General features: G+C 37.7%; 1 long non-coding RNA gene across 1 annotated transcript; it reads left to right on the top strand.

Moving 5' to 3' along the window:
• The first annotated feature begins 3718 nt into the window (after positions 1-3718).
• Positions 3719-13220, top strand: LOC132035298 (uncharacterized). The gene is made up of 2 exons (XR_009409212.1): positions 3719-3977; positions 12987-13220. It is a non-coding gene; the product is annotated as an uncharacterized LOC132035298 (long non-coding RNA).
• Positions 13221-13826: the final 606 nt, after the last annotated feature.

Below are 13826 nucleotides of genomic sequence, written 5' to 3'. Positions count from 1 at the left end.
GTATCATAATCGTATTCATATAGGACGTTATCATTCGTACTCGTACTCATATAGATTAGCATCATTCGTACTCGGCCCTTCGGCTCGATGGGATCGCTAACATACGTACTCGGCCCTCTTGGCTCGATGGCACATCGGTATACGTACTCGGCCCTCTCTTGGGCTCGATGGGATCCCGTCGCGTACTCGGCCCTCTTGGGCTCGATAGGCTTAGCAAAGATACGTACTCGGCCCTCATGGGCTCGATAGACTTGATATATTCGTACTCGGCCCTGCTTCGGGCTCGATACATACATATATGCATATATATCACATAGGGTATATGACCTTAACATATCTAGTCATCATCTTGCATTCATCATAAACATACATACACTTATCATAATGTCGCGTCTATTTATACACATTTGATCATTATATTCATTTACCTCATAGGCTCGACAACATATCGTATTCGGCCACGAAGGCTCGATCACATCACATACATCTCATATCGTACATGCATCATCATATCGTCATAATACATATATTTGTGCATGTACACCCTATACTTCATATACTTGTCATCATACATTATCGTAGGTTCATCGCTATCATTTATTTCATGAACATATTATTCTTTCATCTTTAATCGAGTCAAAATCGCATCGTAAGCATATCATATTTTGGCATTCTTACATCACATGCACTACACCTATCCTTAACACATACATTTGAACTCAAGACGTCTACATTTATATCGGGGTGACATACGGTCGTGGACCCCGACTTCGTTATGGAACATTCTTACGTATTCTGCCTCACCTTAAAGGAACAAGCATAAGGTGAGTGGCATAATGATCAATGCCATTAAATTACATATATAGCGTCATTAGCGTCTTAGGAGCATCATACCATAGACTATAGCATCTCTAGTCTTTAGCTTACTACCATCATTATCGTTATCATGCTCATAGCTTATCTCTTACCTCGTATGGCTATCCATGAGCGAGGGCTCCCCGACTTTCTTGAAGATGGAACATTCGTAGTAAGGAGGAATTTCATGCCATAGAAGTCATGCCTTAGAAAGAGAGGCTAAGCTTTACATAGTTTTGTCGTTTAGCTTATCCTATTCCTCGTTCTCCTTTAATGCTCTCGTTTACCTTTAATGGAATTCGTATCAACATTAGCTATATAATCGTGGAATCATACTTACTAAGGCTGTAGAAATTTGGGCAGCATCTCCTTTGTTTATACTACTTTCCGCCATATTCCATATCAACTCCCAACATTCATAACAATCATCATGAGATCATTAACAATAATCGTAGTTCATTCACATGATTCGCATTCCATAATTTCACCTCAATTTCCCATAGTTATGACTAAAAATCCATCGTCGTATTCTTTCGTATCCAATACTTATTTCATGTCCTAAAGGTCATTTATAACGTATTTATATTATTAACATATTCATTTCCATGATTCAATCCAACTACTATTTCCAGATGACATCATTCTTCCATATCTAACCCATTTGCTATACACTCTTTCAATTCATATGTTTCAACATAATAATACTTCAATTAGCGTGTAATAAACATGAAACTTACCTTGGATGATGGAGGAACAAGCCTTAGATGCTAATACACCCTTTGCACAAAACCCTAGTTTCGCCTCCCTTGGATTCTCTTGATTTAGATGATCTCCAACAGGTTTCCTTCACTTGATTCACTTGATTCCTTGTTGTTGATCTTTGATTTCTATGGTTTTCGTGGATGAGATACTTGGAAGGTTCTAGAGGTGTGGAGAGGGTGGAAGTCGTGTATGGAAATGAATAAAATGAAGTGGGCATCACTTATATAAACTTAGAACATTTCAAATGTCTGGGATTTACGACGGCTCCACGGTCCGTGGAACCCAATGTCGTTGGTCGTGGAACCGGTCGTGGTTCATGACCGCCGTACCTCTCTCTCGCTGCCCATTCCACGAACCATTCCACGGTCCGTGGAATATTATATGGGCCGTGGAAGTGGTCGTGGAAATCATCGTCTCGCCAAAGTTGTTCCCGTCGTTTCGTTTGATCTCCGATCCTTATGGAACCTTCTCAACACTTGTTTATCACTTCATTAACAATCTAGGAGACATTATAACTCTCCTCCACAACATACCTAAGGCATCATTAACTCAATACCCGTAGTTTCGTCCAACGCACTAACTTATAACATCGATTCCTTAACAACTTTCTCACTTTACTCGGATGTCTTTGGAAATCTTAATTAGGACTACCAATTTCTCTTCCTTGATCATCTAACCCTCGTATTCATCACGCCCTTCGTGAGTCTACTCACTTGTACGCCAAGGGAAATTTTCCAAGGTGTAACAAAGAAAGATAAAATAAAGCTTAGGCTAATATATCACCTTTTTCATACATTATATATCAATCAAGGGCTATATATCAAGGATCAAAATAAAGCACCAACTATACATTAAGGACCATTTTGATCATTTTCTCGTATTTTCATTTTTATACTTAATCCATAATCAGACATTAAGCAATATGCGATAGACTATGTATCGAGTTAGTGATATGGCAGACCAATCTCCTTTCTAACTTCAATCTTGAACCCTCCTATTATCTATGTTGACACCCAATTTTGTCCCTCCTTTAGTCCAGTTTATTTCCTTGGGCTTCTTTTTTAAATTAATTAAATCTAAATATTTTATTTTCACTATTATTTCTACTACTATCGTTACTTTCATTTTCATTATTCTACTACCAATATTAATAGTATTACTTTATCACAATTTTTAAAAGGGTTCGTTGTCACTTATTTTCGTTAAATTAATTATACTTTACCGAGTCTTTATTTTCTACGCGTTGATCATTAATTATCATAGTATATATATTAGTGGTTAAATTAGAAGCCCAAATCAATAATTAATTGAAGGAAAAAGGCCACATTTTCGGACCAGCCCATCATCTTCATCACCCGACCAGCCCATAAAATCTTCCCTCAGCAAATCAGCCCAACCTAATATTCTACCCGACCCGACCCGGTCCAGCCCATTCCTTTAACAAAACCTAAAATCCTCTCTCTTTCTCCTCTTTCAAACGCAGCCACCTTCTCTCTTCTCTCCCCTCATCTCTTTCTCCTCTTTCTCTCATCCCTTCTATTTTCAACAACAAATCCGAACCTCTTTCAACAATGACAGATCCATGCCTTCCATTTTCGTGCAATACGCACAGTCTTCCCTCCTCTCTCCTACATTTCCTCTAAAAACTCCAAATTACCTTTCAACAATGGCAGATTTATGTCTACCTATTTTCATATACAAGTTGTCTATACGCTCGCTTTACGTGCCGATCACTTTCTCTCGGACATTGACAAGAATCAAATCGTTTTCGGATGTAAACAAACTCGAATCACGTGATTATCCGCCCAAAGTGTTTTCAACGTTCGTATTTGAACTACCATTTGACTCAATTTTGAATTTGAGAGTTCAAAATCCCGCCCGAACCGAAACCCTAATTTTTACACCTATATATACATCTCTAACTCCTAAGCCGAGGGAGAGCTTTTTTTTTTTTTTTTTTAGCCGTTCGAACCCCTTCGAAACATTTACATTTTTTTCACCATCTCTCAAAAAAAAAAAAGGCTTTTGGGTTTGAAACTTTACTCACTTTAATCGGGTTCGGGTTCGTTTGAGTTCGAGCCTAAGTTCGTGACGTCGACGCCCCGTTCACTGCACCATTAAAAGGTAATTTTCCTATCGTCGGCATTTTCTATGTTCGTTCCAGTTCTGCATTAGTTTGGCATTGGCTGTTTCGGCTTATTTGGTGTATAAAAGGATGTTTTAAATTTTTGTATTACATGTTGATTCCATTATCATGTTTCGGTTAATGGCATTAGATAAATAAGGTTAATAAGCCCCTTCTACTTGTTTCGTTTTAGAAAAATTATGATTTGAAGTAGTGTTTAAAATCCTCTTTATCCGTTCAGAAACGTGCCTTCGATCTTTAAAAGCATAATATGACCAAATGGGTATTCTGAATATCTGAACAAGTATGAACGCTTCTCTTGTATGCTTGATGTGGCAATAAAGTATACATTGCTTTATAGTTGAACTGTAGTTGTGTTGAAATTGCTACTAGTTTGGTATGTCTGTTTGTAGATTACTTAAGATAAAATCTTGTTTGTGTATATGTTGAGATGATTGGGAAAAGAATGTTTCTCTGTTCAAAAAAAAAAAAAAAGAAGTAGGAATATGTTAAGGACAATCCTATTTTAAGGTTCTGTATCATGGCTTTGGTCGAGGATGCATTGCACATTCCCGAAGAAAGGACCGAGATCAAACCTTTAAAACTACAAGAAGCAATGCACTTTTTGAGATTATGTATTATGTAGAATTTAACAAGTAGGTTGAATGTGAATACTCAAGAGACCCTTTCTAATCATGTATTCTTCACCGTATTTCCTCCGCATTGATCTTATTGAAGTCGAGTTCAAGTATTTGTTTGATGATGATTGCGAGATGAACGCACCCTTTTCTTTTCAAAAAAAAAAAAAATCATTTTTTCGTTCCATTTTACTAAACAAATTTATAGATTTGAAATAGCTCATGAATTCTTTCAACTTACTAGTTTGAACTTATCGGTAGACTTCGAGGTGTACCGACTGAAATTTCCTCTTAAGGTGTTTATGTTATCTATACTTGATATATAAGAATGAATTTGAACTTTGACATAATATTCTCCTGTATTCCAGTTTACTTTAATCACTTACAAGACTATGCTAATGTATAAGTGTTGAACATATGTATGGTATTCTTCTGTTTTGAAATGAGATTTTTCCTGTGCTGCTGTTCTATTTCCCTCACCGCGTCTGTCCTTGGTTAACTGTGGATTGCCGTAATCTAATGTTAATACTATACCTAGAGTACCACCGATTTTATAGGGAACTTATATTAGGCTTTATTTGACAAGAAGGTAGCGTTAAGTCTACCGCCACTATTTCGATGCATTTACAATTGAGTTCCCGAGTTTAAGCATAGTCAATCGGTTGGAATGTTTTCAGTACATTTATAATTGTTTAAATTTTGTTAAGGCAGTGAGGTTGTATATCCGGATGCTTCAATGTACACAAGTATATATACAATTTACTGATTTGTTTTGAGTTTATGTTCTACATGTTTAACCTTATTCATTGATTAGATACTAATCTTTTCTTCATTTTTTTTTTTGCATTTAACCTCGCACAGATGTTTTAACTCATCCTCCTCCGCATTCGGTGTTGGGCTAAAAGCCCAACAAAATCCCTCCTCTGAGTCAAGGCCACCTCGAAAATTTAAAATAAAATTGAAAGCCCATAACAAAGTGCGAAGTAGCATCGATTCTAAAAATGAATATTTTAGCCCATTAATGATATTTTGCCTTCCCCTTTTTATGTTATTTTGTGTGTCTAACTTGTATTACGCAATTAACATTTTACTTTGTTTGGGTTTTTCTTAGTTAGAATGAACCTTGGTAGAATTAGTGGATTAGTATAAGGGGTGCTAGTTTAGAAGAGGAGCAAATAATTAATTCCATAAGTTATATTTTCTACCTTTTACATATTAGAGTTACTTATAATGCCTTAATATTTATTTTCAAAATAATTGATCTTTAAATAGTATATTTTGAATTAAAGGAGTTATGTCCTATTTATTACTATCTTAATTTCAAAACATCACCAAAACATGCAAGTATAAATTCAAGTATATTTTATAGATAACTTTTCAAAGTTTGAATCAATCATGTAGTTATTTTCTACATTGCTATAATATGGATTATCCAAAGTTCAAAACTGCTAAAATTTCATCTAAAAAAACTATTACTTATATGCAAATTATCATATTTTTACAAGTCTTATTTTAAATAACATTATTACATCTTACTTTAAAATTTTAGCAATATATTTATAAATTATTTTCCAAAACATTTAAAATGTCATATTTACACTATTAGCCTAATTAGATTTAAGTCTGGTCGGATTAACCATTTTTTTATGGAATTTAGAGGATGCCTAATACCTTCCCTCTAGATTAGTTGAACCCTTACCCGAATCTTGGTTTCGTAGACTTTTAAAACAAATCAACTTTAGATAATTACTCTAATTAACCTTAGGTGCCCTAATTCACCGTAAATAATTAGGTGGCGACTCCTAACTTTAATTAACCCCGGAATTACCCGGATGTTGTAAACTATTTTGACCCCGGTTAAAATAGGGTATGACAGCTTGGCGACTCCGCTGGGGACTTACTTAGGTTCTAACCATAACGGACTTAGTTTAAATAGGCTTTATGTGTTACTTTATTTGTTGATTGACTGTTTTCACATGCTATTAACTGTTTGTCTGATATAAACTGTTTATGTGTTACTTGCTTTGATAAAACTGTCATTCCGCTTCATTTTCCTCCACTCCTGGAAAATTCACACATATTCACACACTTAAAACGGTTTCGCGGTTCGCGGCCGTACACTACTAAAAAACCTTTTTAGTCGGATTGATCTAGTGGATTTAGTCGATCGGCGCGCGATCGACAACCACCACGACTTTCCACTCCTAAGTTGTCCGCTTGGGGAACCTTGCGTCATAGGAAGCCAACTCTTAGTCGGCCGAGATAGAGCTAAACCAACACCCGTTATTAGGGGCATACATTTCATGACCTAGGAGGTTTAATACCCTTGGTGTATTAAACCCATTAGATGACTTTACCCAAACGTCCAAGTGGGTCCACGACCCCGAGCGACACTCATCATACTTTATGTGCATATTTGAAGGGTAATTGTGCCTAAATATTGACTATTTGCTTTAATTAATTAAACTTTAGGAGGGAGGGATTGACTAACATTTCTATGACAGGTATGGATTTGCATTGGAGTACAACAAATGCCGAAGACCAGTGACATCACAAAATGGAGCTGTACATTTAGACGTAGAAATTGTATTAGGAAATACTTTATGTTGTATTCATTTAATATGTAATAAATATTAACATTTTGTACTTTATTTTGGGAAATAGAATTTGTTTAATTAATCAAAAGCAATGGAATGACGTATTATGGCACACTTTACCCTTCAAACAAACGTTAGGCCTACCTCTGGCACAAAGAGGTCACATGCATATTAGGACGCGTCATTGTCTGTTATACTTGTTTGACAACTTGTTTGATTTTATTTGATGAATTATTTGCTACATGACTTACTTGACTTTACGTGTTCATGACTTTACCTAGACTGACGTCATTTGCATTATTGTGTTTCTTTATTTTTTATTATTCCCAAAAGAGTTGATTCGTGTTGACACTCGAGCTGGCCGACCATCCCTACCGCACAAGGTCAAAAACATCATCACTACCTCGACGTACCTGGGTCGTACAAGGAAAAGAAATCATCATGACTGATCCAGCCGCATCCGTTTCAACTGGTTTAGAAAACATTGTGATCTCTAGTGACCCTCCCGAGACGTCTGAACATAGAAATACTATGCAACATGACGAACACATCGCCCGCCTGACTCAAGAAATTGAGGACCTACGTAGCGAACTAAATCGGGTTAGGGCCCGACCAACTTATCCATCACACTCCCAAGTCCACCTCCGAACCCCGAATCGGCGAGCCAAATCCACCCCGTTTTCCATCACTTGAATCCCCAGTCCCTGAACATTTCCCTCCACAAAATACTACACCTGCCAACAACAACTTTCCTCCACCAAATCCATCCTCCGTCTGTACTACTCCGCAAAATCAACCACCTACTTACAATACCTACGCTACTCCTAATCCACCACCCGTCAACCCACCGAATCAATCACAAGTTCACACTCCTTACATTCCTTTACCCACCAACACTAATCCACCACCTACAACTGCTCCTCTAAACTCACCAAATCGAGCCGTTATGTACTATAACTATCCACAACAACCCTTCTACCCTTATCACTACACTGAACTCTACCAAGCTCCACTAACTCCTTACCCTGTCTACAATACCCAAGCAAATTACTACCAACCCCGAGCACCTCACTATCAAAACCCACGTCCATACCAACCTGTTCAAGCTCCCATTTACCAAAATCGACCACATACCACACATAAAGCCCGTCCAAACCCGAACATCAAAAATACCCGAAATTACACTCGGTTCGCTGTAACCTTTGGCTCAATTATTTGAAAGACGAAAGCGGCGGGCGTGGTACAACCTATTGGAGGAAAGATTCCCGATCTTATTCCAAAATGGTTTGATGGTTCCAAGCGCCGTGCATACCATTCTCGGAGTCGTGGACACGACACTGAAGATTGCTATGGGCTCAAAAACAAGATTGAAGCCTTGATTAAGGAAGGAGCAATCCAGCTCACTGGAGCTCAGCCCAATGTGAACAACAATCCCTTCGCCTACTCACGAAAACGCAAACGTGAACATGATAACTATCGAAGAAGTCAAGAATTTGAAAGAGGCCATTGCGCCAATTGGAAAGATGGAGAGGGGCGTGTCTCCAACTTTATTGCACCAGTGAAGATTGTTGCTATAACTACTCACAACACCGAGACACCGACCATCCGGTGCCGAACCAGGAGAGACTCTGAAGAAGTGGACTTGTACTCCGTCCTTGGTTCGCCGGGAGTCTTGGTAGATTTGAACATGTAGTGAACTTTTGAGATAGCACAATTTTAAAATTGAGGCTTAAATTATGCCGTAAAACTTTTGTTGTTTCGCCTCATCTTTTGGAAGCTTAAATTGCAAAAACTATGAATGCATTTCTGATTTTCCTTAATCATCTATTATTATTTTCTACTTTATTTATCAAATCTGCCAACTCTATGATTGTGACATAAACAAATAGACAACATACACCCCGAGAAGTAACAAAGAAATTAGGACAAGGCAAGATTCCATTCGAAATAGCCGATAGGTGATGACACAAACCTCAAAGCTAGAAGAAATCAAAGTACGACATTAGGTTAGACAACCTAGTTGCAACCTTTCCTTTAATACGCCGTACGAACTACGCTAGCCTGATTCCCGTGGTGGGATACGTAGGCAGCCCACATAGGGTTCGGTTGCATTACAACAAAAGATCCAAAAATCCTTATTACCTAATAATAACTATACATGGCCCGATTCCCTCGGCGGGATTCGTAGACTATCAATAGACGAGTCAAACATATTTAGATAACAATCCAACAAACCTTTAGCCGTAACAGAACTACGCCGACCTGATTCCCTTGGTGGGATACGTAGGCAATCCACATCGGGTTCGGTCCCTTTATTAGAAAATTTCAAACCATTTCCACGTGTCCTACGAACTACGTTCTGACCTGATTCCTTTGGCGGGATACGTAGGCAACCTATATAAGGTTCGGTCACACCACAATATAAGTTTAGTACACCCTTCTGAGCCAAAACTGGGGCATATTTTGAAAGATTAGACAAGAATAGAGTTAGACATCGACAAGACTAAGGCTACCAGACAAGGAATAGTATAGGCAAATGACTTTTCAATTGTGTCACGATCTGAGGTTGGCAGAAATATTTTACAACTTATATACATATATCTACATATATATCTTTCCTTACATACATCCATTTGCATATAGGTATTTTACAACTTATATACATATAGTTACGTTTCCTTATACATATACTTACATACCTACCTTTCAAATGAAATACTTTCTTTCAATTGTTTCACTACTGTTCATCTACCGAGGCTTGAACGGAGATCACAAGATCCAAACAAACAAGACGAATGGAGTGTCAACAACGTCAAGCTTCGAGTCAACACGAATCAACTTCCCCCTCCCAAACTAAGAATTTTTCTTTGAGTGCAGGAACCTAAAATCGCGAGATCAACAGTCAAGTCCATCAAACATGGCCGAGAGGCCTCGCCTTGAAAGCCAAACGGCTTCACTTCCAACTTCATCTTTACTTTCATTCTTTATTACAATGACTTCATGACTTTATTAACAATTATACCTGTTTTGTAGGTTACCGAGATTGAAGATGAATTAAATCGGATTACGTGTCGTTGTTTGGTTTATCACGATACCGTCAACATCATCATTCACACCACCTACTTTAAACGACTATATTATCACTTTCCCCTCTCTTTTACTCTACATTCTTATCATTCACTTTACCTACTTTAACCACTTTACCTTGAATTTTTGCGAGAATCAACATCAAGTCTCCGAAGACAACGGAGGATCATCATCAAGTCTCCGAAGACAACCGGGCATCATTCTCTACACGGCCTCACGAATCAACATTAAGTCTCCGAAGACCCATCATCAAGTCTCCGAAGACAACCGGGGCATCATTTGGCTACACCTCACGTACCTAACGGCTACACTATAACTCTACTCTCCACTTTATCATTCACTTTACCTATTTTAACCACTTTACCTTGAATTTTGCGGAATCAACATGAAGTCTCCGAAGACAACCGGAGGGATCATCATCAAGTCTCCGAAGACAACGGGGGCATCATTCGGCTACACAAAACCTCACATGAATCAACATTAAGTCTCCGAAGACACCGGAGGGATCATCATCAAGTCTCCGAAGACAACCGGGGGCATCATTCGGCTACACAGCCTCACATGCATAAGCCAGACGGCTACGCTATGACCTTACTCTCTACTTTATCATTCACTTTACCAACTTTAACAATTTTACCTTGAACTTTGCAGGAATCTTCATCAAGTCCCCGAAGACAACCGGAGATATCATTTATCATCGAGTCCCGGAAGACGGCCGGAGGCCGTATCATCATTGAAGTCTTCAAATACAACTGGAGATATTCAGCATAAGCATCGCGCATTCACTCGAGTCCCTGAAGACAACCAGAGACGACATTTGGGCCACACTGCCTCATTATAAGCCACACGGCTTCATCCTCATTCTCACACTCATATTTACTATCATGTTACATTCTTTATAATTTTATACTTTCCACTTTATTACTAATTTTGACATGAATTTCAGTCTTTGACGAAAAGTACAATCTACAGAGACATAGCACAACGTGGAACTTTATCTTACGCGTTGAACTCGGGGCATAACTTGTCAAGAGGAATATCAAACTCACGAGCAAGGTCACGGATCTACTCTCGAACTCAACTCCGCCTACGTCCACAAACACGTGCTACGTAGGTTAATTTCTCTTTCATATCCGCCGCTAAAACTCTACTCAATTAGTTCCTATCATAGTCTTGCAAGTCTTTTCTATCCCAGTCTCACCATAATTCAACACTGGGGCAATTTTTGAGAATCTGCATCGTACCTAGTAGTCCTACTTATGGGTGTGTTGCGCGCCACATTTATAATTAGGAGGCTATAAACATACGTTCCTTTCTCGAACATTCTCATCATCTATCCTTACTCCTCGAGTGCTCAAAGCACAACTCATCCCATGTCTTTTCAAAATCATAATTTTCCAACATTCCTTCTATCCCATAATTTTCCAACATTCCTTCTACCCCCTTAATCTTTTCCACTATCTATTCTGACCCATATTTTCCCAAGTTCTTCCGAATTCATACTTGTCGGTCGGAACAAAATCGGCTTCTACGTCAACTTCTTCGCCCGAAAACTCTTACATCGTCTCCGGTCGAAGAGGGGCATCTGTTGACACCCAATTTTGTCCCTCCTTTATTCTAATTTATTTCCTTGGGCTTTTAAATTAATTAAATCTAAATATTTTATTTTCACTATTATTTCTACTACTATCGTTACTTTCATTTTCATTATTCTACTACCAATATTAATAGTATTACTTTATCACAATTTTTAAAAGGGTTCGTTGTCACTTATTTTCGTTAAATTAATTATACTTTACCGAGTCTTTATTTTCTACGCGTTGATCATTAATTATCATAGTATATATATTAGTGGTTAAATTAGAAGCCCAAATCAATAATTAATTGAAGGAAAAAGGCCACATTTTCGGACCAGCCCATCATCTTCATCACCCGACCAAGAATAGGGCCCAAAATCTTCCCTCGATGGCATTTTCGACCCAACCTAATATTCTACCCGACCCGACCAGCCCACATTATTTCCGACCCATTCCTTTAACAAAACCTAAAATCCTCTCTCTTTCTCCTCTTTCAAACGCAGCCACCTTCCTTTCTCTCCCTCATCTCTTTCTCCTCTCCCTCATCCCTTCTAATTTCAACAACAAATCCGAACCTCTTTCAACAATGACAGATCCATGCCTTCCATTTTCGTGCAATACGCATACGACCTTCTCCTCCTCTCTCCTACATTTCAAAAACTCCAAATTACCTTTCAACAATGGCGGTTTATGTCTACCTATTTTCATATACAAGTTGTCTATACGCTCGCTTTTTCGTCAAAATCAACAACTTTGAAAAAGAATCAAATCGTTTTCGATGTACGGGTAAACCGAATCACGTGATTATCCGCCCAAAGTGTTTTCAACGTTCGACGGTCCATTTGACTCAATTTTGAATTTGAGAGTTCAAAATCCCGCCCGAACCGAAACCCTAATTTTTACACCTATATATACATCTCTAACTCCTAAGCCGAGGGAGAGCTTTTTTTTTTTAGCCGTCTGAACCCCCTTCGAAACATTTACATTTTTTTCACCATCTCTGAAAAAAAAAAAGGCTTTTGGGTTTGAAACTTTACTCACTTTAATCGGGTTCGGGTTCGTTTGAGTTCGAGCCTAAGTTCGTGACGTCGACGCCCCGTTCACTGCACCATTAAAAGGTAATTTTCCTATCGTCGGCATTTTCTATGTTCGTTCCGCTTAGTTTGGCATTGTTTTTTTCGGCTTATTTGGTGTATAAAAGGATGTTTTAAATTTTTGTATTACATGTTGATTCCATTATCATGTTTCGGTTATTGGCATTAGATAAATAAGGTTAATAAGCCCCCTTCTACTTGTTTCGTTTTAGAAAAATTATGATTTGAAGTAGTGTTTAAAATCTATTTAGAGAAATGTGCCTCTGATCTTTAAAAGCATAATATGACCACTCAGGGTATTCTGAATATCTGAACAAGTATGAACGCTTCTCTTGTATGCTTGATGTGGCAATAAAGTATACATTGCTTTATAGTTGAACTGTAGTTGTGTTGAAATTGCTACTAGTTTGGTATGTCTGTTTGTAGATTACTTAAGATAAAATCTTGTTTGTGTATATGTTGAGATGATTGGGAAAAGAATGTTTCTCTGTTCAAAAAAAAAAAAAAAAAAAAGTAGGAATATGTTAAGGACAATCCTATTTTAAGGTTCTGTATCATGGCTTTGGTCAGTAGGATGCATTGCACATTCCCGGAAGAAAGGACCGAGATCAAACCTTTAAACTACAAGAAGCAATGCACTAGCTTTTGAGATTATGTATTATGTAGAATTTAACAAGTAGGTTGAATGTGAATACTCAAGAGATGGGTTCTGAATCATGTATTCTTCACCGTATTTCCTCTGCATTGATCTGTTAAGTCGAGTTCTGAAGTATTTGTTTGATGATGATTGCGAGATGAACGCACCCTTTTCTTTTCAAAAAAAAAAAAAAATCATTTTTTCGTTCCATTTTACTAAACAGCTTATAGATTTGAAATAGCTCATGAATTCTTTCAACTTACTCAGCCTAAACTTATCGGTAGACTTCGAGGTGTACTGACTCGTTCCCTTTCCTCTTAAGGTGTTTATGTTATCTATACTTGATATATAAGAATGAATTTGAACTTTGACATAATATTCTCCTGTATTCCTGGTTTTAATCACTTACAAGACTATGCTAATGTATAAGTGTTGAACATATGTATGGTATTCT

The sequence above is a fragment of the Lycium ferocissimum genome, chromosome 10, assembly GCF_029784015.1.
Source record: "Lycium ferocissimum isolate CSIRO_LF1 chromosome 10, AGI_CSIRO_Lferr_CH_V1, whole genome shotgun sequence".
Lineage (NCBI taxonomy): Eukaryota > Viridiplantae > Streptophyta > Magnoliopsida > Solanales > Solanaceae > Lycium > Lycium ferocissimum.
Note: the sequence above shows the minus strand (reverse complement) of the source record. Positions and strands in the feature narration are given on the sequence as shown.